This window comes from Rhinichthys klamathensis, unplaced genomic scaffold, assembly GCF_029890125.1.
Source record: "Rhinichthys klamathensis goyatoka isolate OS25496 unplaced genomic scaffold, OSU_Roscu_1.1 h1tg000065l_1, whole genome shotgun sequence".
NCBI classification, from domain to species: domain Eukaryota; kingdom Metazoa; phylum Chordata; class Actinopteri; order Cypriniformes; family Leuciscidae; genus Rhinichthys; species Rhinichthys klamathensis.
In genome coordinates, this window is record NW_026606608.1 from 824,115 (window position 1) to 846,002 (window position 21,888).

At 40.7% G+C, this 21,888-nt stretch overlaps 1 protein-coding gene across 4 annotated transcripts in view; it reads left to right on the plus strand.

The window, feature by feature from the left end:
* Nucleotides 1–21,888, plus strand: part of tex2 (testis expressed 2) — a 68,057-nt gene that overhangs the window by 19,436 nt on the left and 26,733 nt on the right. The window contains exon 1 of one of the 4 annotated variants that reach the window (XM_056249962.1): nt 21,244–21,384. The exons of the other annotated variants lie outside the window; for them this stretch is intronic. The gene's annotated coding sequence lies outside the window, so the exon portion shown is untranslated. Of the gene's footprint in view, nt 1–21,243; nt 21,385–21,888 lie in introns of those variants that run through there. 4 annotated transcript variants of the gene reach the window in all.

Consider the following 21,888-nt stretch of genomic DNA (forward strand, 5'->3'; position numbering starts at 1 on the left):
AAGATGCTCTTCTGCTTCCAGGTTTGATGTGTTGTGTGTTGTTCAGAGATGCTCTTCTGCTTCAAGGTTTGGTGTGTTGTGTGTGTTCAGAGATGCTCTTCTGCTTCCAGGTTTGGTGTGTTGTGTGTGTTCAGAGATGCTCTTCTGCTTCAAGGTTTGGTGTGTTGTGTGTGTTCAGAGATGCTCTTCTGCTTCAAGGTTTGGTGTGTGTGTGTGTTCAGAGATGCTCTTCTGCTTCAAGGTTTGGTGTGTGTGTGTTCAGAGATGCTCTTCTGCTTCAAGGTTTGGTGTGTTGTGTGTGTTCAGAGATGCTCTTCTGCTTCAAGGTTTGGTGTGTGTGTGTTCAGAGATGCTCTTCTGCTTCAAGGTTTGGTGTGTGTGTGTTCAGAGATGCTCTTCTGCTTCAAGGTTTGGTGTGTTGTGTGTGTTCAGAGATGCTCTTCTGCTTCAAGGTTTGGTGTGTGTGTGTTCAGAGATGCTCTTCTGCTTCAAGGTTTGGTGTGTTGTGTGTGTGTTCAGAGATGCTCTTCTGCTTCAAGGTTTGGTGTGTTGTGTGTGTGTTCAGAGATGCTCTTCTGCTTCAAGGTTTGGTGTGTGTTGTGTGTGTTCAGAGATGCTCTTCTGCTTCAAGGTTTGGTTTGTTGTGTGTGTGTTCAGAGATGCTCTTCTGCTTCAAGGTTTGGTGTGTTGTGTGTGTGTTCAGAGATGCTCTTCTGCTTCAAGGTTTGGTGTGTTGAGTGTGTTCAGAGATGCTCTTCTGCTTCAAGGTTTGGTGTGTGTGTGTTTGTGTGTGTGTTCAGAGATGCTCTTCTGCTTCAAGGTTTGGTGTGTTGAGTGTGTTCAGAGATGCTCTTCTGCTTCAAGGTTTGGTGTGTGTGTGTTTGTGTGTGTGTTCAGAGATGCTCTTCTGCTTCAAGGTTTGGTGTGTTGTGTGTGTGTTCAGAGATGCTCTTCTGCTTCAAGGTTTGGTGTGTTGAGTGTGTTCAGAGATGCTCTTCTGCTTCAAGGTTTGGTGTGTTGTGTGTGTGTTCAGAGATGCTCTTCTGCTTCAAGGTTTGGTGTGTGTGTGTTCAGAGATGCTCTTCTGCTTCAAGGTTTGGTGTGTTGTGTGTGTTCAGAGATGCTCTTCTGCTTCAAGGTTTGGTGTGTTTGTGTGTTCAGAGATGCTCTTCTGCTTCAAGGTTTGGTGTGTTGTGTGTGTGTTCAGAGATGCTCTTCTGCTTCAAGGTTTGGTGTGTTGTGTGTGTTCAGAGATGCTCTTCTGCTTCAAGGTTTGGTGTGTTGTGTGTGTGTTCAGAGATGCTCTTCTGCTTCAAGGTTTGGTGTGTTTGTGTGTTCAGAGATGCTCTTCTGCTTCAAGGTTTGGTTTGTTGTGTGTGTGTTCAGAGATGCTCTTCTGCTTCAAGGTTTGGTGTGTTGTGTGTGTGTTCAGAGATGCTCTTCTGCTTCAAGGTTTGGTGTGTTGAGTGTGTTCAGAGATGCTCTTCTGCTTCAAGGTTTGGTGTGTGTGTGTTTGTGTGTGTGTTCAGAGATGCTCTTCTGCTTCAAGGTTTGGTGTGTTGAGTGTGTTCAGAGATGCTCTTCTGCTTCAAGGTTTGGTGTGTTGTGTGTGTTCAGAGATGCTCTTCTGCTTCAAGGTTTGGTGTGTTTGTGTGTTCAGAGATGCTCTTCTGCTTCAAGGTTTGGTTTGTTGTGTGTGTGTTCAGAGATGCTCTTCTGCTTCAAGGTTTGGTGTGTTGTGTGTGTGTTCAGAGATGCTCTTCTGCTTCAAGGTTTGGTGTGTTGAGTGTGTTCAGAGATGCTCTTCTGCTTCAAGGTTTGGTGTGTGTGTGATTGTGTGTGTGTTCAGAGATGCTCTTCTGCTTCAAGGTTTGGTGTGTTGAGTGTGTTCAGAGATGCTCTTCTGCTTCAAGGTTTGGTGTGTGTGTGTTTGTGTGTGTGTTCAGAGATGCTCTTCTGCTTCAAGGTTTGGTGTGTTGTGTGTGTGTTCAGAGATGCTCTTCTGCTTCAAGGTTTGGTGTGGTGTGTGTGTTCAGAGATGCTCTTCTGCTTCAAGGTTTGGTGTGTTGTGTGTGTTCAGAGATGCTCTTCTGCTTCAAGGTTTGGTGTGTGTGTGTTCAGAGATGCTCTTCTGCTTCAAGGTTTGGTGTGTTGAGTGTGTTCAGAGATGCTCTTCTGCTTCAAGGTTTGGTGTGTGTGTGTTTGTGTGTGTGTTCAGAGATGCTCTTCTGCTTCAAGGTTTGGTGTGTTGTGTGTGTGTTCAGAGATGCTCTTCTGCTTCAAGGTTTGGTGTGTTGTGTGTGTGTTCAGAGGTGCTCTTTTGCTTCAAGGTTTGGTGTGTTGTGTGTGTTCAGAGATGCTCTTCTGCTTCAAGGTTTGGTGTGTTGTGTGTGTGTTCAGAGATGCTCTTCTGCTTCAAGGTTTGGTGTGTTGTGTGTGTGTTCAGAGATGCTCTTCTGCTTCAAGGTTTGGTGTGTTGTGTGTGTGTTCAGAGGTGCTCTTTTGCTTCAAGGTTTGGTGTGTTGTGTGTGTTCAGAGGTGCTCTTCTGCTTCAAGGTTTGGTGTGTTGTGTGTGTTCAGAGATGCTCTCTGCTTCAAGGTTTGGTGTGTGTGTGTTCAGAGATGCTCTTCTGCTTCAAGGTTTGGTGTGTGTTCAGAGATGCTCTTCTGCTTCAAGGTTTGGTGTGTTGTGTGTGTTCAGAGATGCTCTTCTGCTTCAAGGTTTGGTGTGTGTGTGTGTTCAGAGATGCTCTTCTGCTTCAAGGTTTGGTGTGTGTGTGTGTGTGTTCAGAGATGCTCTTCTGCTTCAAGGTTTGGTGTGTTGTGTGTGTGTTCAGAGATGCTCTTCTGCTTCAAGGTTTGGTGTGTGTGTGTGTGTTCAGAGATGCTCTTCTGCTTCAAGGTTTGGTGTGTTGTGTGTGTTCAGAGGTGCTCTTTTGCTTAAAGGTTTGGTGTGTGTGTGTGTGTGTTCAGAGATGCTCTTCTGCTTCAAGGTTTGGTGTGTTGTGTGTGTTCAGAGGTGCTCTTCTGCTTCAAGGTTTGGTGTGTGTGTGTGTGTGTGTTCAGAGATGCTCTTCTGCTTCAAGGTTTGGTGTGTGTGTGTGTGTGTGTTCAGAGATGCTCTTCTGCTTCAAGGTTTGGTGTGTGTTTGTGTGTGTGTTCAGAGATGCTCTTCTGCTTCAAGGTTTGGTGTGTGTTTGTGTGTGTGTTCAGAGATGCTCTTCTGCTTCCAGGTTTGATGTGTTGTGTGTTTTCAGAGATGCTCTTCTGCTTCAAGGTTTGGTGTGTGTGTGTGTTCAGAGATGCTCTTCTGCTTCAAGGTTTGGTGTGTGTGTGTTCAGAGATGCTCTTCTGCTTCAAGGTTTGGTGTGTGTGTGTTCAGAGATGCTCTTCTGCTTCAAGGTTTGGTGTGGTGTGTGTGTTCAGAGATGCTCTTCTGCTTCAAGGTTTGGTGTGTGTGTGTTCAGAGATGCTCTTCTGCTTCAAGGTTTGGTGTGTGTGTGTGTTCAGAGATGCTCTTCTGCTTCAAGGTTTGGTGTGTGTGTGTTCAGAGATGCTCTTCTGCTTCAAGGTTTGGTGTGTGTGTGTTCAGAGATGCTCTTCTGCTTCAAGGTTTGGTGTGTTGTGTGTGTGTTCAGAGATGCTCTTCTGCTTCAAGGTTTGGTGTGTTGTGTGTGTTCAGAGATGCTCTTCTGCTTCAAGGTTTGGTGTGTTGTGTGTGTGTTCAGAGATGCTCTTCTGCTTCAAGGTTTGGTGTGTTGTGTGTGTTCAGAGATGCTCTTCTGCTTCAAGGTTTGGTGTGTGTGTGTTCAGAGATGCTCTTCTGCTTCAAGGTTTGGTGTGTTGTGTGTGTGTTCAGAGATGCTCTTCTGCTTCAAGGTTTGGTGTGTTGTGTGTGTTCAGAGATGCTCTTCTGCTTCAAGGTTTGGTGTGTTGTGTGTGTGTTCAGAGATGCTCTTCTGCTTCAAGGTTTGGTGTGTGTGTGTTCAGAGATGCTCTTCTGCTTCAAGGTTTGGTTTGTTGTGTGTGTGTTCAGAGGTGCTCTTCTGCTTCAAGGTTTGGTGTGTTGAGTGTGTTCAGAGATGCTCTTCTGCTTCAAGGTTTGGTGTGTGTGTGTTTGTGTGTGTGTTCAGAGATGCTCTTCTGCTTCAAGGTTTGGTGTGTGTGTGTTTGTGTTCAGAGATGCTCTTCTGCTTCAAGGTTTGGTGTGTTGAGTGTGTTCAGAGATGCTCTTCTGCTTCAAGGTTTGGTGTGTTGTGTGTGTTCAGAGATGCTCTTCTGCTTCAAGGTTTGGTGTGTGTGTGTGTGTTCAGAGATGCTCTTCTGCTTCAAGGTTTGGTGTGTGTGTGTGTGTTCAGAGATGCTCTTCTGCTTCAAGGTTTGGTGTGTTGTGTGTGTTCAGAGATGCTCTTCTGCTTCAAGGTTTGGTGTGTGTGAGTGTGTTCAGAGATGCTCTTCTGCTTCAAGGTTTGGTGTGTTGTGTGTGTGTTCAGAGATGCTCTTCTGCTTCAAGGTTTGGTGTGTTGTGTGTGTTCAGAGATGCTCTTCTGCTTCAAGGTTTGGTGTGTGTGTGTGTGTTCAGAGATGCTCTTCTGCTTCAAGGTTTGGTGTGTGTGTGTGTGTTCAGAGATGCTCTTCTGCTTCAAGGTTTGGTGTGTTGTGTGTGTGTTCAGAGATGCTCTTCTGCTTCAAGGTTTGGTGTGTTGTGTGTGTTCAGAGATGCTCTTCTGCTTCAAGGTTTGGTGTGTGTGAGTGTGTTCAGAGATGCTCTTCTGCTTCAAGGTTTGGTGTGTTGTGTGTGTGTTCAGAGATGCTCTTCTGCTTCAAGGTTTGGTGTGTTGTGTGTGTGTTCAGAGATGCTCTTCTGCTTCAAGGTTTGGTGTGTGTGTGTTCAGAGGTGCTCTTTTGCTTCAAGGTTTGGTGTGTTGTGTGTGTTCAGAGATGCTCTTCTGCTTCAAGGTTTGGTGTGTTGTGTGTGTTCAGAGATGCTCTTCTGCTTCAAGGTTTGGTGTGTTGTGTGTGTTCAGAGATGCTCTTCTGCTTCAAGGTTTGGTGTGTTGTGTGTGTTCAGAGATGCTCTTCTGCTTCAAGGTTTGGTGTGTTGTGTGTGTTCAGAGATGCTCTTCTGCTTCCAGGTTTGGTGTGTTGTGTGTGTGTTCAGAGATGCTCTTCTGCTTCCAGGTTTGGTGTGTTGTGTGTGTGTTCAGAGATGCTCTTCTGCTTAAAGGTTTGGTGTGTGTGTGTGTGTGTTCAGAGATGCTCTTCTGCTTCAAGGTTTGGTGTGTTGTGTGTGTTCAGAGATGCTCTTCTGCTTCAAGGTTTGGTGTGTGTGTGTGTTCAGAGATGCTCTTCTGCTTCAAGGTTTGGTGTGTTGTGTGTGTTCAGAGATGCTCTTCTGCTTCAAGGTTTGGTGTGTTGTGTGTGTTCAGAGATGCTCTTCTGCTTCAAGGTTTGGTGTGTTGTGTGTGTTCAGAGATGCTCTTCTGCTTCCAGGTTTGGTGTGTTGTGTGTGTTCAGAGATGCTCTTCTGCTTCCAGGTTTGGTGTGTGTGTGTGTGTGTTCAGAGATGCTCTTCTGCTTCCAGGTTTGGTGTGTTGTGTGTGTGTTCAGAGATGCTCTTCTGCTTAAAGGTTTGGTGTGTGTGTGTGTGTTCAGAGATGCTCTTCTGCTTCAAGGTTTGGTGTGTTGTGTGTGTGTTCAGAGATGCTCTTCTGCTTCAAGGTTTGGTGTGTGTGTGTTCAGAGATGCTCTTCTGCTTCAAGGTTTGGTGTGTTGTGTGTGTGTTCAGAGATGCTCTTCTGCTTCAAGGTTTGGTGTGTTGTGTGTGTTCAGAGATGCTCTTCTGCTTCCAGGTTTGGTGTGTTGTGTGTGTGTTCAGAGATGCTCTTCTGCTTCAAGGTTTGGTGTGTTGTGTGTGTGTTCAGAGATGCTCTTCTGCTTCCTGGTTTGGTGTGTTGTGTGTGTGTTCAGAGATGCTCTTCTGCTTCCAGGTTTGGTGTGTTGTGTGTGTTCAGAGATGCTCTTCTGCTTCAAGGTTTGGTGTGTGTGTGTGTGTGTTCAGAGATGCTCTAATGCTTCAAGGTTTGGTGTGTGTGTGTTTGTGTGTGTGTTCAGAGATGCTCTTCTGCTTCAAGGTTTGGTGTGTGTGTGTGTGTGTGTGTGTGTGTGTGTGTGTGTGTGTGTGTGTGTGTGTGTGTGTGTGTGTGTGTGTGTGTGTGTGTGTGCGTGTGTGCGTGTGTGCGTGTGTGCGTGTGTGCGTGTGTGCGTGTGTGTGTGTGTTCAGAGATGCTCTTCTTCTGCTTCCAGGTTTGGTGTGTTGTGTGTGTTCAGAGATGCTCTTCTGCTTCAAGGTTTGGTGTGTTGTGTGTGTGTTCAGAGATGCTCTACTTCTGCAGACCTTGATAGTATCGAGTGCTTATTTGAGTTACTGGTGTCTTTCTATCCAGTCTGCTTGTTCTCCTCTGACCTCTGATCTCTGACATCAAACAAGGCATTTTTACACACACTCACTGGATATTTATTTTCCTTTTTTTCTGGCCCTTCTTTGTAAACTCTAGAGATGTTTGTGTGTGAAAATCCCAGTAGATCAACTGAAAAACTGCAGTTTCTGAAATACTGTATGCCACGTTCAAAGTCACTTAAACCATCTTTCTTCCTAATCCTGATGCTCTTGAACTTCAGCAGATCATCTTGATCATGTCTACATGTCTAAATGCATTGAGCTGCTGCCGTGTGATTAAATATTTGCATTATCGAGCAGTTGAACAGGTGTATCTAGTAAAGTGGCCGTGAGTGTATATGTTTTAGTGCATGTGTGTGTGTGTGTGTATTTCTGGCACTGTGCAGCAGAGCAGGTGTGTTTTATTACGTAATAAACACAGTCAGATGTCAGAACCTAAACAGTGATTGCACCTGGTCTCTCGCTCTGCATCTTTTTATCTCAGTTTCTGTTCTGCTCCGATTATTCATCTGCGTAATATGTTCACACACTTCAAATCCACTCACAGCTCTTTAGATCCCTGCATCGTGGGTTTAGTCATATTTTGAATATATATATTTCATAGCAGCAATTTTACATTCTATGCGGTTAGGTTACATATTGAAGACAGAATAAATATGAAAATAAAGGTAGAAGCTAAACTCAACATAACTTTAAAAAATGAAACATTACCAAATGCAAAAATGCAGTGCAATCCTAGACATCGCTATATGAACTAGGAAGCTTTTTAATGATAAACCGTTGGCGTCAATACACAGATGTGAAGGGCATGGGCATTTTATCATCATGAAATTATACACTCACCGGCCACTTTATTAGGTACCCCATGCTAGTAACGGGTTGGACCCCCTTTTGCCTTCAGAACTGCCTCAATTCTTCGTGGCATAGATTCAACAAGGTGCTGGAAGCATTCCTCAGGGAGTTTGGTCCATATTGACATGATGGCATCACACAGTTGCCGCAGATTTGTCGGCTGCACATCCATGATGCGAATCTCCCGTTCCACCACATCCCAAAGATGCTCTATTGGGTTGAGATCTGGTGACTGTGGAGGCCATTTTAGTACAGTGAACTCATTGTCATGTTCAAGAAACCAATTTGAAATGATTAGAGCTTTGTGACATGGTGGAAGTAGCCATCAGAGGATGGGTACATGGTGGCCATAAAGGGATGGACATGGTCAGAAACAATGCTCAGGTAGGCCGTGGCATTTAAACGATGCCCAATTGGCACTAAGGGGCCTAAAGTGTGCCAGGAAAACATCCCCCACACCATTACACCACCACCACCAGCCTGCACAGTGGTAACAAGGCATGATGGTTCCATGTTCTCATTCTGTTTACGCCAAATTCTGACTCTAACATCTGAATGTCTCAACAGAAATCGAGACTCATCAGACCAGGCAACATTTTTCCAGTCTTCAACTGTTCAATTTTGGTGAGCTCTTGCAAATTGTAGCCTCTTTTTCCTATTTGTAGTGGAGATGAGTGGTACCCGGTGGAGTCTTCTGCTGTTGTAGCCCATCCGCCTCAAGGTTGTGCGTGTTGTGGCTTCACAAATGCTTTGCTGCATACCTCGGTTGTAACGAGTGTTTATTTCAGTCACTGTTGCCCTTCTATCAGCTCGAACCAGTCTGGCCATTCTCCTCTGACCTCTGGCATCAACAAGGCATTTCCGCCCACAGAACTGCCGCTCACTGGATGTTTTTTCTTTTTCGGACCATTCTCTGTAAACCCTAGAGATGGTTGTGCGTGAAAATCCCAGTAGATTAGCAGTTTCTGAAATACTCAGACCAGCCCTTCTGGCACCAACAATCATGCCACGTTCAAAGTCACTCAAATCAACTTTCTTCCCCATACTGATGCTCGGTTTGAACTGCAGGAGATTGTCTTGACCATGTCTACATGCCTAAATGCACTGAGTTGCCGCCATGTGATTGGCTGCTTAGAAATTAAGTGTTAACGAGCAGTTGGACAGGTGTACCTAATAAAGTGGCCGGTGAGTGTATATTGAGGTATAATTGTATCATTATGATATATGTGGAAGTAATTAAACTCAATTTAAACGGCTTCAATAATTATTACATTACATTTCTAAGCACTAACGCGGCCCCTAAACCATTTGTCAATATAAAACACAAGATATAACAGGCAGATTCAACTACATAATTCAAAAATGACTTTGTTTTCCATGACTGAGAAGACCAATCCATCATTAAACATTAACTGTGACTATATCAACATATGCAGTATTGTTGACGAAAAAGACTAGACGTATAGTTTAAATTATAAAAACTTAAAGGCACAATATGTAAGATTTTTGTATTAAGATTTTGTGTACTTACATTATCCCAAATGTTTAAATCCAGAGAAATCAGCTATTTAAACCATGCTTTAATATATTATACGTTTTATCATTGTTATAGCTCAACACGGTTAGTCTTATTGTTTGAACCTCTTGATTTACCCTCAGAGACAACACAATTTTATCAATCGGATAACATTCATAATCACAAATAGCTTTGTTTGTTGCATCAGACAATAACGCAGCATTTTCTTTGCCATACAATATATTTGAAAACTAATTGCATGCCATTTAGCAAACACAAGTCATCCAGCTTTTATTAATATGATATTATAATATCGATCTAGCTTGCTGCATTTAAAAATTTGGAACTATTGGAAATAGTACCATTATTATTTTATTTTTCCAGTTTTCATAATATAGAACCTGTTAATGTATACGATAGGATACTAAATGAGTAGATAGGTAAATAATAAACCATGCGTATGAGTCTTGATTGTGCTTATAGGTGAAAGAGCAATAATTCTGGTGAAATGAAATAAGAAATTTCGCAAATGACCACAATGATCAAGATAACAAAATGAGGGACGCTATGTCATCTCTGATTGTGAAATGTCATTGGCTCTCGTGTGTCTTGTGACCGGTTGCATCATTGTTCCTCACTGACAACGTTTGGCTTCAGATGACTTGGAATCAAAGCAACATGAGTTTGTAATACTCATGTAATAAAAAATTGGGAGTAAGAATGGGTTGAACAAATGTCTTGGTGTTTGTTTGTTGACAAATTTGTGTTGACAATAATATCTTAGCAACACAAGCATATTGACCTGGACGTGCATTCGAGGACTTTTCTCAGATTGAGTGTCTGGCAAGATGACATTTACTTGGGCTCGTCCTGCGGTTGCTAGGCTGTGGGTCGCTAGCATCGCCGCGCTAATCTGAGTCTAGCTGTTGCATGATACATCAGCGTCTCCTTTACTCTCTCTGAGCATCACAGGAGATCAGTACGGCGTATCTGCGGTTCTGAACCCAGTCTTGGATCTGAATTGTGAGTACTGAACATATCTAGCTCATGTGTTTCTTTAGCCATTATAAGATTCAGTTTCTGTAAGTACAAATAAAATATACTGTTATTTTCCAAGCATTGATAGGGAAAGTCTCCTTTGGTCTAAGTTGACAATTTTTGTCATTTGAAATTTTAAATAATTGTTTAGCCATCTTGATTATAAAACGACTGCATTTTTTCTGTAGTGTTTTTGTTTCCACGTGGTCTTGAAAAAGTTTTCTAAAATAGCTCAGTTCTCCTTTACTCTGTTTCAAGTGAGAATGCTATATTATCAACAGTTGGTTTATAGCCCACATTAAAGCACCCTTCTTTCTAGTACTTGCTTTCGTTTAGCTTTCAGTATCTCTTCTGTTATTTAGGGCCAGATTCACAAACATCTTCTTAAGAAAGCAGTAAAGAAATTCCTTAAGGTATATTTGTAGAAGTTTGTAAGAATGTTAGGAAGTTCGGCTGAAGAACAGCTGATTGTGTGGCAGTTCTTGGCCAAAGACTCGCTGATCAACTGAATGAAAAACACATGACTGTTATTTTGCAATGCCTGCAGATTGCCTTAATATTTGTTCGTCACGACACACCTTTCTCAAGTGTGTGTGTATGTGTGTGTGTTCGCACTGCTAGAGTGAACTGTGTATAGGTACACACATATGTGCTGAATGCTGCCAAAAAATATGTCATAATTAGAGATGCAATATAAAAATTGCATATGAAAATTTAGGCCGATACCGATATCATTTCTAGTAATTCTACAATAGAGCCATTGTGCTAATAAAATAAATGTATGTTGTACATCTTATGCATTATACATTCTGTCAGCTTTTGTTATAGACCCAAGTAATATGAAATATGATAATGATATGATACAAATAAAATAATATGAATATATTCCCCCGATATGAAAATTTAGGCCGATGCCGATAACTGATAACTCTTTATTTTGAAAACCGATGATAACCGATATATTGGCCGATAAATCTAAATCCAAATTTTAAAATATTTTTGAGAGCCTGATTACAAAAACAAAAGTCGCACCATTAAAATCCAAGTCCCAACTAGACAATTTTAATGATCTCATTATAATTTTATGTTGCCGATATGTTGCACTGAACTGTATTTTCATTTTTTGAAGTGATTTCCAATCATATTTCAGGCGATTCAAAATCATCATGGTGAATGAAGTGTCTCAGCTAGAGATGCACCGATTGATCGGCCGGTGACCGGAATCGGCCGATTCTCACGTGATCGGCCATGATCGGCGACCGGCCGGTCAGTCTGACATAATCCGATTTTATGCCGGTCAAATGCACTCTGCATGATTAACATCAGCATCACACGTGCACACGGAACGCGCACATGTAGTAAACCTCGTGAATTATGGCCGTTTCACACCGCAATCGGGAGCATCGCGTTTTTTTTTTTTTTTTTGTTCGGCGTGCTTGTTAATCAACGAGTGCATTCACACCGGGAGCCGGAGCCGCGCGTGAGCGTCGAGCAGGAGCGTCGCGTGAGCAACAGTGAAGCGCGGGTTTCGGCGCCGAGTCTATTTTAGCTGCGCTCAATTTAAGTGAAAGCACACTTTTGATGGACAAAATTAATATGATTTCATCCACAAAGTGCCCAAAATGCACAGAATTTGCATGACTGGTGTGTTTTAACAAGAACTGAAGTAGGCTAGGCTATGTCAGAAAAGAAAATGAAGACTCAAAAATATTTATAGAAAATGTACCCATTTAAACTTGTTTTTATTATTTCCCAATCGTTTCCCTGCACATGCTCCACTTGTCCTTTTTAGCCTGGCTGGACATGTGTCAGATGAGAGAAGAACTGTTTGAGAAATATAACTTGCCATTGATGTGCATGATTCCAATAGGCCTGTGTGTGTGGTGTGTGTGTGTGTGTGTGTGTGTGTGTGTGTGTGTGTGTGTGTGTGTGTGTGTGTGTGTGTGTGTGTGTGTGTGTGTGTGTGTGTGAGAGAGAAATATCTTTATACTGCAAGGCTATATTTATATATTATTTTATTGCCATTACCGGTTTTCATACAGAAGTTTAGTTTGCTAAATATATCAAATAAAATGGCAAATAAAACTTATATCTATATATATCAATTATTTTTAGTTGGATATTGGATGTGAAAAGGAAATGGTTCCATAACACTGCACTTTAGATGTGTGTGAATTTCCCACACCAGGAGTAATTTATATAGTTCTATTTTATAGCGATTATCTGTTCAAAAAATGTTCTATGCAAAATGTTCTATTAAAGAGAAGATAGAAAATAAATATTTGTGTGTGCTGTAAAGTGGTTTGAAAAAATGAAATCGCAATCGGCTAAAATCGGTATCGGCAGGTCAAACTCAAGGAAAATCGGAAATCGGGATCGGCCTAGAAAATTGTAATCGGTGCATCTCTAGTCTCAGCTGAAGGAAACAATCCATTATTTATTGACATTGTTCAGCAAAAAGTCATGTCACGCATAATTATAACCGATCATGGTTTACATTTTCTTTCCCTGGTGCACATCCCTATAATAGTGACACATTAAATGTAGGATACATACATATTACTATTACCATGGATTTGCATAATGTAACCAATGTTATGTAGTAATGTTTAGTATTTGAAACATACCAATAAATTCATTAAACGTTTTACCTTTGGGTATTTAAGACCAGTTGGAGGGCATCCTAACTTGTTAGAGGTTTTTTACTATGATTTTTAAGTAGGGATGCACTGATATGGATTTTTGGGCCGATAACCGATATTTCTTTATATTTTAAAGCTGATAACCGATATATTGGCCGATAAATCTAAATCCCAAATTTTTATATTATTTTTGTGAGCCTGATTACACAAACGTATAATCATGTCCCTATCTCACAATTAATGATGTCCTCATTATAATTCTATAGCCGATATGACAGACTGTTGCACTTTACCGTATTTTACTTTTCTGAAGTGATTTCAATCATATTTCAAGCAATTCAAATCCATCATGTTGAACAGTGCGCATCTGAAGTGTCTCGGCTGAAGGAAATAACACATTATTTATCGGCTTTATGATATCGGATACATTTTCTTATTGGGCCGATAATGATAACATTAAAAATGAACATATATCGGCCGATACCGATATGGTGGCCGATATATCGTGCATCCCTATTTTTAAGAACATTCTTATCAGGAATTAAAAGATTTTCTTTTAGAAGTCTTATCTTTAAAACAATCTTAAGAAATGTTTTTGTAAATATTCTTAACTCCAACTTAAAAAGAAAACAACAGCTAAGAATAATGTGATTGGTCCATCCTCCAGCAGTCAGGTGTGTGTGATTTGCTGATTGATTTGAGCTCTAGTCTTCTCTATTATGAAGATTGCTTTCCTAATCCCTCGCTCTTTCATCCTGGAACACACCAACAGAAAGGGCTGGGAGTTGATGGTTAAAAGATGGTTGATGGCTTTTAGCACAGAAACATTTAGCACAGTCTGACCAATAAGACCACAGTCAATGGCGGTAACAGCTACTGGTCTGAGTCTTGTCTCGACTCTTCATTTTGTTCTAGTTGGATTGCTCTAAGTGGTATTTGGTGGTTAAGTCCATCCATCCATGCATTCTCCAAAGGGCTTGTCTATGTAGGGTTGTGTGGGGATCCTGGATCCCATCATCGATAACTTTAACAATAAAAATAGTTATAGTTTTCTTTAACTTAGTTATGAGTTCACATTTCTAAAGAGACCATTTCAGATGCTAAATCTGCCATTTTATCCCTCTTCACTCTCAGTTTGCAATTGCCACACGTCGTTTCATCCCTTTCATGCCTGGGTTTCTCCCTGTCAGCGTTGGCATATGTTGGCATGGCATCCGATGGGATGGCGAATGCGTGTCGGCAGCTGAACCCTTTGGTTCTGGAGAAACGGTGTGCTCTTCATTACCTGTGATTGCTCCGTCTGTGACTTGTCTGATAGAGGAAGTGCTGTTGTCATTTCCTAGGCAGGTGTGCTTTGCGTGGGCTCAAACAAAGTCAAACTCAAAAACAAAATGTTCAAGGGAAATTAGTGAGTGATAAGCAGGGAATATTGAAATCAGTATCGGTGAAGCACCTGTGTGGGATGACTGATGACAGCTGTTTGTTATTATTTATTGTCATTGTATTTACCAATGTGCTGTACTATTTCAATGTTGCATATTGAATTATATTCTGAATTAATAAATATCAGTATTACCCACTTCGATCGATAGTGCTGCTAAATAAATGCTAAAGTCTTAAAGAAATAGTTCATCCAAAAATGAAAATTATCCCATAATTTACTCATCCTCCATCCATCCATCCTAGGTGTGTATGACTTTCTACTCTCAGCTGAACACAATCAAAGTTATATTAAATAATGTCCTGGCTCTTCCAAGCTTTATAATGGCAGTAAATAGTGCTCGACTTTCTAAAGCTCCAAAAAGTGCGTCCATCCATCATAAAAGTAATCCACACGACTCCAGCGAGTTAATAAAGGCCTTCCTGGAGTGAATCTTTGAAGAGCCAGGACATTATTTAATTTAACTCTGATTGTGTTCGGCTGAAAGAAGAAAGTCATACTCACCTAGGATGCTTGAGGGTAAATATTATGGGATAATTTTCATTTTTGGGTGAACTATCGCTTTAAGGCCTTAAAACAAGCCATTTATATTGCAGTTAGTAAGTGCACATACTTTCTTTCTTTCTTTCTTTCTTTCTTTCTTTCTTTCTTTCTTTCTTTCTTTCTTTCTTTCTTATGTCATATCTAATCTAAGAAATGCTTCTCTCTTATTTCTAGAGCTTCACTTCTTTGGCCCGGTCTCTTCTGTTCTGTGGCATCTTGCCTATTGTGTGTTATATTCACATCTTGAATGAACAGCATGTGTTCTGGATCCCTTGTATCAATATGTATCTATTTTTGATCTACTCTGTTGTCTTTTCACAAGCCGTGGGTCGAATAAGGCCATCTCCCACTGTCCTGCATCCGGTTCTTCACTACATTAGTGCTTCCCGACAGCTCCATTAGACAGTCTCAGGAACCCCCTCACACACACACACACACACACACACCGCAGCCGTGGGAAGCACTCCCATGAGACCCCTCATGAACTGCATGCCCCAGTAATTTCATCTATTACGACATCTTGTTGAACAGTGTGTAGATAATGCTGACTTACAGTATCTTAAATTTAATGGCAAAAAAAAAAAACTTAACGATTTCCGAGAATAACAGAAAATATTGATAGATAAGAAGTGAAATGTTATCATTGGGATGCTTAGGGAAGCTCTGGAGTAAACTTGACCTTCAGTCTCCAAGTTCCGGTCAGATTTTTCTTGGTTTTTAATGGTTGCTGGCAGTGTTCCAGGAGGGCAGTAGTGGTCCAGAAACTCACATTCAGCTCTGACTCCATTCTGATCCAGTTGTAATCGAAATTATTCAACCCCGATTGCATATCAGGTTAAGTGGCAAAACTTACAGACTTTCAGCTGTTTGTAATGAACAAATCAAACAAAAGTAATTGAAATAGCTCAACACAACAAATGTTTCAAGTGGTTTCCCCAAATGCAACTTTTAATGACTTCTGCAGTCTCAAAATTATTCATCCCCTTCATGGCAAGCATCTTTAGTACTTAGTTGAACACCCTTTTGCTGTTATGAGCTCCTGCAAACGAGATGTATAACCAGACAGCAGCTTCTGGCAGCGTTTCTGAGGAAGCTTTAGCCCATTCCTCATGAGCAACGGCCTCCAGTTCAGTAATATACTTGGGTTTGCTGCTGCTACCGCCGCTTTCAAATCTCACCAGAGATTTTCTATGGGGTTCAAGTCATGTGACTGTGACGCCACTGTATCTTCCAGGACTTCTTCTGCAACCAAGCCTTGGTGGAATCTGAGCTTGGGCTCACCGTCCTGTTGAAGGCCCAAGCTTCAGCTTCCTCACTGACGGCATGACGTTTTCTACTAGGATTTCCTGATCCTTCAATGAATCCATCTTGGCTTCCACACGCTGCAGGTTTCCAGAGCCAGAGGATATAAAGCAGCCGCAGAGCATCACGAGCTCCACCATGCTGAACTGTAGGCAGAGTCTTTTTAGCGTATGCTTCTCTCTTATTCCTCCAGACACACATCGCTGATCCAGAGGGCAGAAAAGTTACAGTTTTGTTTCATCGCTCCACAGAACAGAATCCCAAAACTTCTGTTGCTTATTTATATAAGCCACATAAGCTGGGCGGCAGTGGCTCAGTGGTTCATGTAGGTTGTCTACAAACTGGAAGGTTGGTGGTTCAATCCCCGGTTCCACCTGACCAAGTGTCCATGAGCAAGACACCTAACCCCAGCTGCTCCCGATGACCTGGATGGCGCCTTGCATGGCACCGCCGCCAGTGTATGAATGAGTAAATGAATGGGTGAATGTGAGGCAATGTGTAAAGCGCTTTGGTGGCCATTGGGTCTGTAAAAGCGCTATATAAATGCAGTCCATTTACCATATGATTTTAAAACAAATTGGAGCCGACTTTTCTTGTGCTTTTGGGTCAGTAGTGGTGTAGTCTTGGAGTTCTGGCATGCGTTTAGTATTCGCCTAAATGAAAGCTGAAACCTCAGTGCCTGTGGCCACCAAGTGCTGCTGCAGGTCTTTTGCAGTCGCTCGAGGGTTTGCTGAACCTGCCTTCTCATAAATCTGGTTGCAGCAGTTGATGGCTTCCTTTCTCTGCCCCGTCCAAGTAGTGTAACCACTGTTCCTTTAACTTTGAACTCTAGGAACATTTAGTGTCTTCGCTATCTTTTTGTAACCTGTTCCTTGTTTGTGAAGGGCAATGAAATCTTCCCTTAACTTTTTGGACTATTCTTTTGACTATTTCTAACATGCAGTCAAATGTGACACTCAACAAACCTATTCAGTTCAGGCGTTTCATGTGTTCTAGCTCAATCACACCTGGTGCAACTAATGAAGCCCTTGATTAGTGACACAACACCTGTTTGGCTGATTTGTGCTGTTTTGAGGGACTCTATTCAGGGGGTTGAATCATTTTGAGACTGCAGAAGTCATTAAAAGTTGCATTTTTAGTTGAATTTGGGGAAACCACTTGACACATTTGTTGTGTTGAGCTATTTCAATTACTTTTGTTTGATTTGTTCATTACAAAAAGCCAAAAGTCTGTAAATTTTGCCAATAAACCTGATTTGCAATGTGGGTTGAATAATTTTGATTACAATATGTAGCGGCCACGCAAATGAAATCATGATGAATAAAATCAAGTTCAGCCCTACATTATTTCCTTGCTGAAGATCTTGTTTCACTCAATTGCATCATGGATATATCACGGGGTGAAGTGGATTGAGAATGCTGTATCATGTTGACTTTAAGAGCATAAATCAGTGTGATGGGTTTGTGGGCAGAAAGTCTTGGCTGGAGGGTTTTTTCTTTTTCTTTTTTTCAGTGCTGAGGTTTAGAGACGAGATCCAATTAAGAGACATTCTCTTTTCTTTTGGAATAGAAATGTCTCTCATCTTTCATTTAGGGATGAACGATATATATCGGCATAGGAAGATTATGTAAATTTTTAATGTTATCATTATTGGCCGATAAATAATGTGTTATTTCCTTCAGCTGAGGCACTTTAGATGCTGTTCAACATGATGGTTTTGAATTGCTTGAAATATGATTGGAATCACTTCGAAAATGAAAATAAAGTTAAGTGCAACAGTTAAGTCTGTCATATAGGCTACATAAAATTAGCCTATGTAAAAAAATGTCTTGTGCGCCCGTGTCGACGCATTCGTTCTTTCTTCTGTCCTTTAACTTTTTTGCCTTCCGCACTGTTAAATGTAATTTAACCGGTGATAAATAATTAAGTTATCTCCCACCGCTCATCTGATATGATATAATATTGTGCCTGTAGTGTGTAAGAATCCATTCATATCAGTTATGCAAGATATGCTCACCATCTGTGTTTGTTATTTAATTGACTTCATGATCCATGTGCTTGTTTTGGTAATGATAACAGTTTCTATGAAACATCTAATTACTGGGCCATATGTGTGTCTCTGATTATTCAGCAATGGATGTATTGCATCATGGTGACTTATTGTGATCACTGGTGGCTTATGTGTAAGATGGCCATCAATTAAAATATCTCCTGCACTTTTCAGATAATGAAAGTGAGGATGATGTTTAGATAAATGTTGTTTCGGTCGATGACGCCAACGCCATCGTCTTCAGAAATTCAGGTTTTTGTCGTTTTACACGGAGACCGTTTTCAAAAACGTGCACTTTGAAACCCGATTTCAAAAGTTTGTGTTTTCAGGCGCCCAAAACGCTGTCGTCTTGTAAACGAACGTCCAAAACGCATTAAAACTTTTAAGTTTTTAGTTGAAAACGGTGTCGTGTAAACAGCCCCATAGTCTTCAAGTCTGTGTGTTCCTGTGCTCTGGTGAATGTACAAACACACAAGACACAACAAATACATAGTTTTTTAAATGAAACAAACTCAATAATGGCTCAGTGAGAGACGTTCTTCTCAACAGATCGGCACAGGAGTCGGGACGCTCGCATTAATTGAATGCAAGTGCTGAACCTATGCCAGTACTGCAAATCAGCACTACAATTTATTGTATCAAAACAAACATCTAGTTAGCCGTTATACTATGCCTTCCTGTGTGTTTTAATTATAGGTTAAAAAAACGAAAGTGTAACGCCCATGGCTAGACAAGCCTAACTTACATGAAAAAAAATGTTAACTTTCTGGCTCGTAAGTTCGCTAAACTGAAGGGTTCTCCGAGCTGAGCGGACTATAAATATCTCTGGTTGCTAAATAAACCGTCAGGCGTAACCAGGGAAACCAAGTTATTGTTTGTAAAAACTTTAGATTTCGATTGTAAAACTAATTAAACTATAAACTAATGTTTTAAAAATGTGTTATTTGGCAAGAGACCATGGCATAAGCGGGTTAATGCCCTTCGAGGTGTCCATTGTCTAGGTATTAATGGACTCCGCTGCGCGTCGAGCGGTTCACGCCTCGCCGTCGTCCATTAATACCTGACAATGAACACCTCTAGGGGCATTAACCCTTACATAGTGTTGCGATATATTGTGACACCCCTAGTCAAGTTGTATTATTCACAGAAACATTTAACATGATTGTGTCGTTGAGTTTGACCTGTCACTTAAAAAAAAAACATTTTGCTTTCATAGGAAACATAAAGATGCTTATAGAAAAGTAGTGTTCAAAGCCCAAAAGGCATAAAGTGTAGGGATGACCCATAAAAGAGTTGATGAAATGCAGTTGAGTCCCTTGAGGAACCGCATGTGATGTGATGTCTCGTCTCTTCGCTGTCCTCTGCTTTGATCAGCTTTATATTCAGCATCTCTTTTGCTCCCTTTCTCTTCCTTGCTGTCAGAAATCTTCAAACGACTCACTCCCTTCAAAGACCGCCTTTATTATATAAATCTTATGAGTTTTATTCAGCTCAGAGATCACTTATACTGTAGGAAAATAGCTCAAATTGCCAAGTGTAATTAGTGGAAATATGTGATGATTAATTACAGTGGTTCTTAGATGTTGGGAGATAGACTTAATAATTGACACAATTGTGTGGCCAAGCATGACATTGAGACGTGAGTATATATTAGTGTGTTTTGTTTTAGAAGCTGCATTTTCTTTAATATTCATTAATATTCCCAAAGGACAAGCTGCAGTCCCGTGGGAAAACTGTTAACAGCCGTTTGTCTGCCTCTGTTGACTTCACAAATACATGTATCTTCTTCCCCTGGGGGAGAGAAACGTGGAGTTTGTCCAAGACATTATGCCACAAGTTGGATTTAAATCATTTATTTCCATCAATTGTTGGTCCAGATCTTTTATTGAGTCCAGCTCTCTGTAAAGTCTCCTCCGGCACATCACAAACACTTTCAACGAGTTTAAGATCTGGACTCGTGTGTGAAAATGACAAGCATTCGTTCACAGTTTGAGTCTGATGAATATTGACTTTGTCAGAATATGATCATGATGTTCTTCCTACATGGTGTTTAAGAAATGAATAGCTACACACTCCATCAGTTAGTGTTAGAAGAACTGCTGCCAAACATATATCATGCTAGAAACATAATAATCACTGCAATAATGATCCAATCACAGACTCTTTAGCATTTGCCTATTTAAATCCACACAGTGACTCTTTCTTTGGACCGACAGTGTATATATATTGTTTATATTTATACTGTATCGCATGTGTGTGTGTGTGTGTGTGTGTGTATATAATACGTACAGCTGCGATGTCTGGATCAGGAGCCTAAGCTTTCCACACAATATTTCCTTGTAAATCCTGTAGTGATAATAACATAAGTCTTAGGACAAATGTAGTTAGTTGTCATGAAAATAATGTTAAAGGGGAAGAATATGCTCCTAAAATATGTTTACAGTTGAAGAAACATGTTATTTTTATCTGTGGATTTTAGGGTGAAATGGCCTGGGTTTGTTAATAATCACTGCAATAATGATCCAATCACAGACTCTTAAGCACTTGTGTATTTAAATCCAAACAGCAACTCTTTTTATGTATGTATTTTTGGTGTATAAATGCTCAATATCACAATCTCATCATGTGATCAGGCAGTGTCAGTATAGGTAATCCGGGAACTTTTGCCTATGAGTACTGTGAGTTTGGACATGTACTTCTTTTGTCACGTACTGTTTTCGCCTACTGTAAAGCAGGGAAATATGTGATTTTGAACGCAGCCAGACTTGACTTGACTGTCTAGAACGAGAAACCCAGGGGAAACTAGTGTTGTTGGAATATCAGTACTCTTGAAAGATCAAATCTGTTACACAAGATGTCACGGACATGTGTTTTGGTCTCATCGATAAAACTGTTGAGCTGCCATTTATAAACATCACACCTAAAATCATGACATGCACTATAAAAGAAATAAATCCAATAAAAAGAAATAAATACTAATAATTAATAATACTGTATCGCTTATCAGAATTGCTCTTGAGTGATACGTGTGCGTATGAACTCAAGTCGATTGCTTGATTATGCTGATGCTTATACAGAAATAAACACTTTTGAGATAAAACGCTGACTAATGACAGAATGCACAGATTATGCTCTTTCACTGCTAACTGCACAACATTTGTAAAACTTTTGCTGTTGTTCTTTTGGACTATAGCAAGGGAGTTTTGAGATCTGAAACTTTCAGTATGCTAGATTAATGAGCTCTTATATGTGAGAAGAACAAGGAAAGCTCCTGTAACTGGCTTTAGATGGGCAGTGCTAGCGAGGAGTGTTTGTGTGACATAGTTCATGTCTTTTATTATGTCGTGTCTTTTAGTTTGAAGTGTTTCCCTGTTGATAGATCAGTCTTGTTCATTGTTTCCTGTCCCTCATCTTCCCCATTCCTGTCCTGATTGTGTTCAGGTGTTCCTTGTTTGCATCATTAGTTCTGGTGCGCGTTCATAGCCCACATGTTTCCTTTGACTGCTGTGTTGCTTTGGGTTTATTTAACCCTCTTCTTTGGTGAGTGTCTTTGTTTTAGGATTTGTCAAAGTGTAATATATGGGAAGCCTATGCGTTGGTCTGTTGATTTTTGCTTTTGTATTTAAAAAATACTAATACAAGTTGAGTTCTCAACTGTAGCTCACCTGAGAGTGATGTTGTTACTGGCTGAAACTGGTTAAGCTGGTATTGTAGACTAGTGTGTCCTGTAAGGCCTGATGGGTGACCATGAATGTGTGTCAAACCCCCTTACATTGTATTGACAACGAGACATGATTTTAATTGGTCATCTATTGGCATAGTTCACCCAAAAGTGAAAATTATCTCATTGGCTTTACAAATTTATATGACTTTCCTCAGATGAACAAAAATTGAAAAATGAAAAATAATACATCTCTGTGAAACTTTGATTTTGTTTTCCAAACTTTGATTATATTTTGATTTAATTGGTGCGTCAAACACACAGTTAGAGATCTTTTATGTTATTATGAGTAAAATATTCTTCCTCAAACTAGGAATTTAATG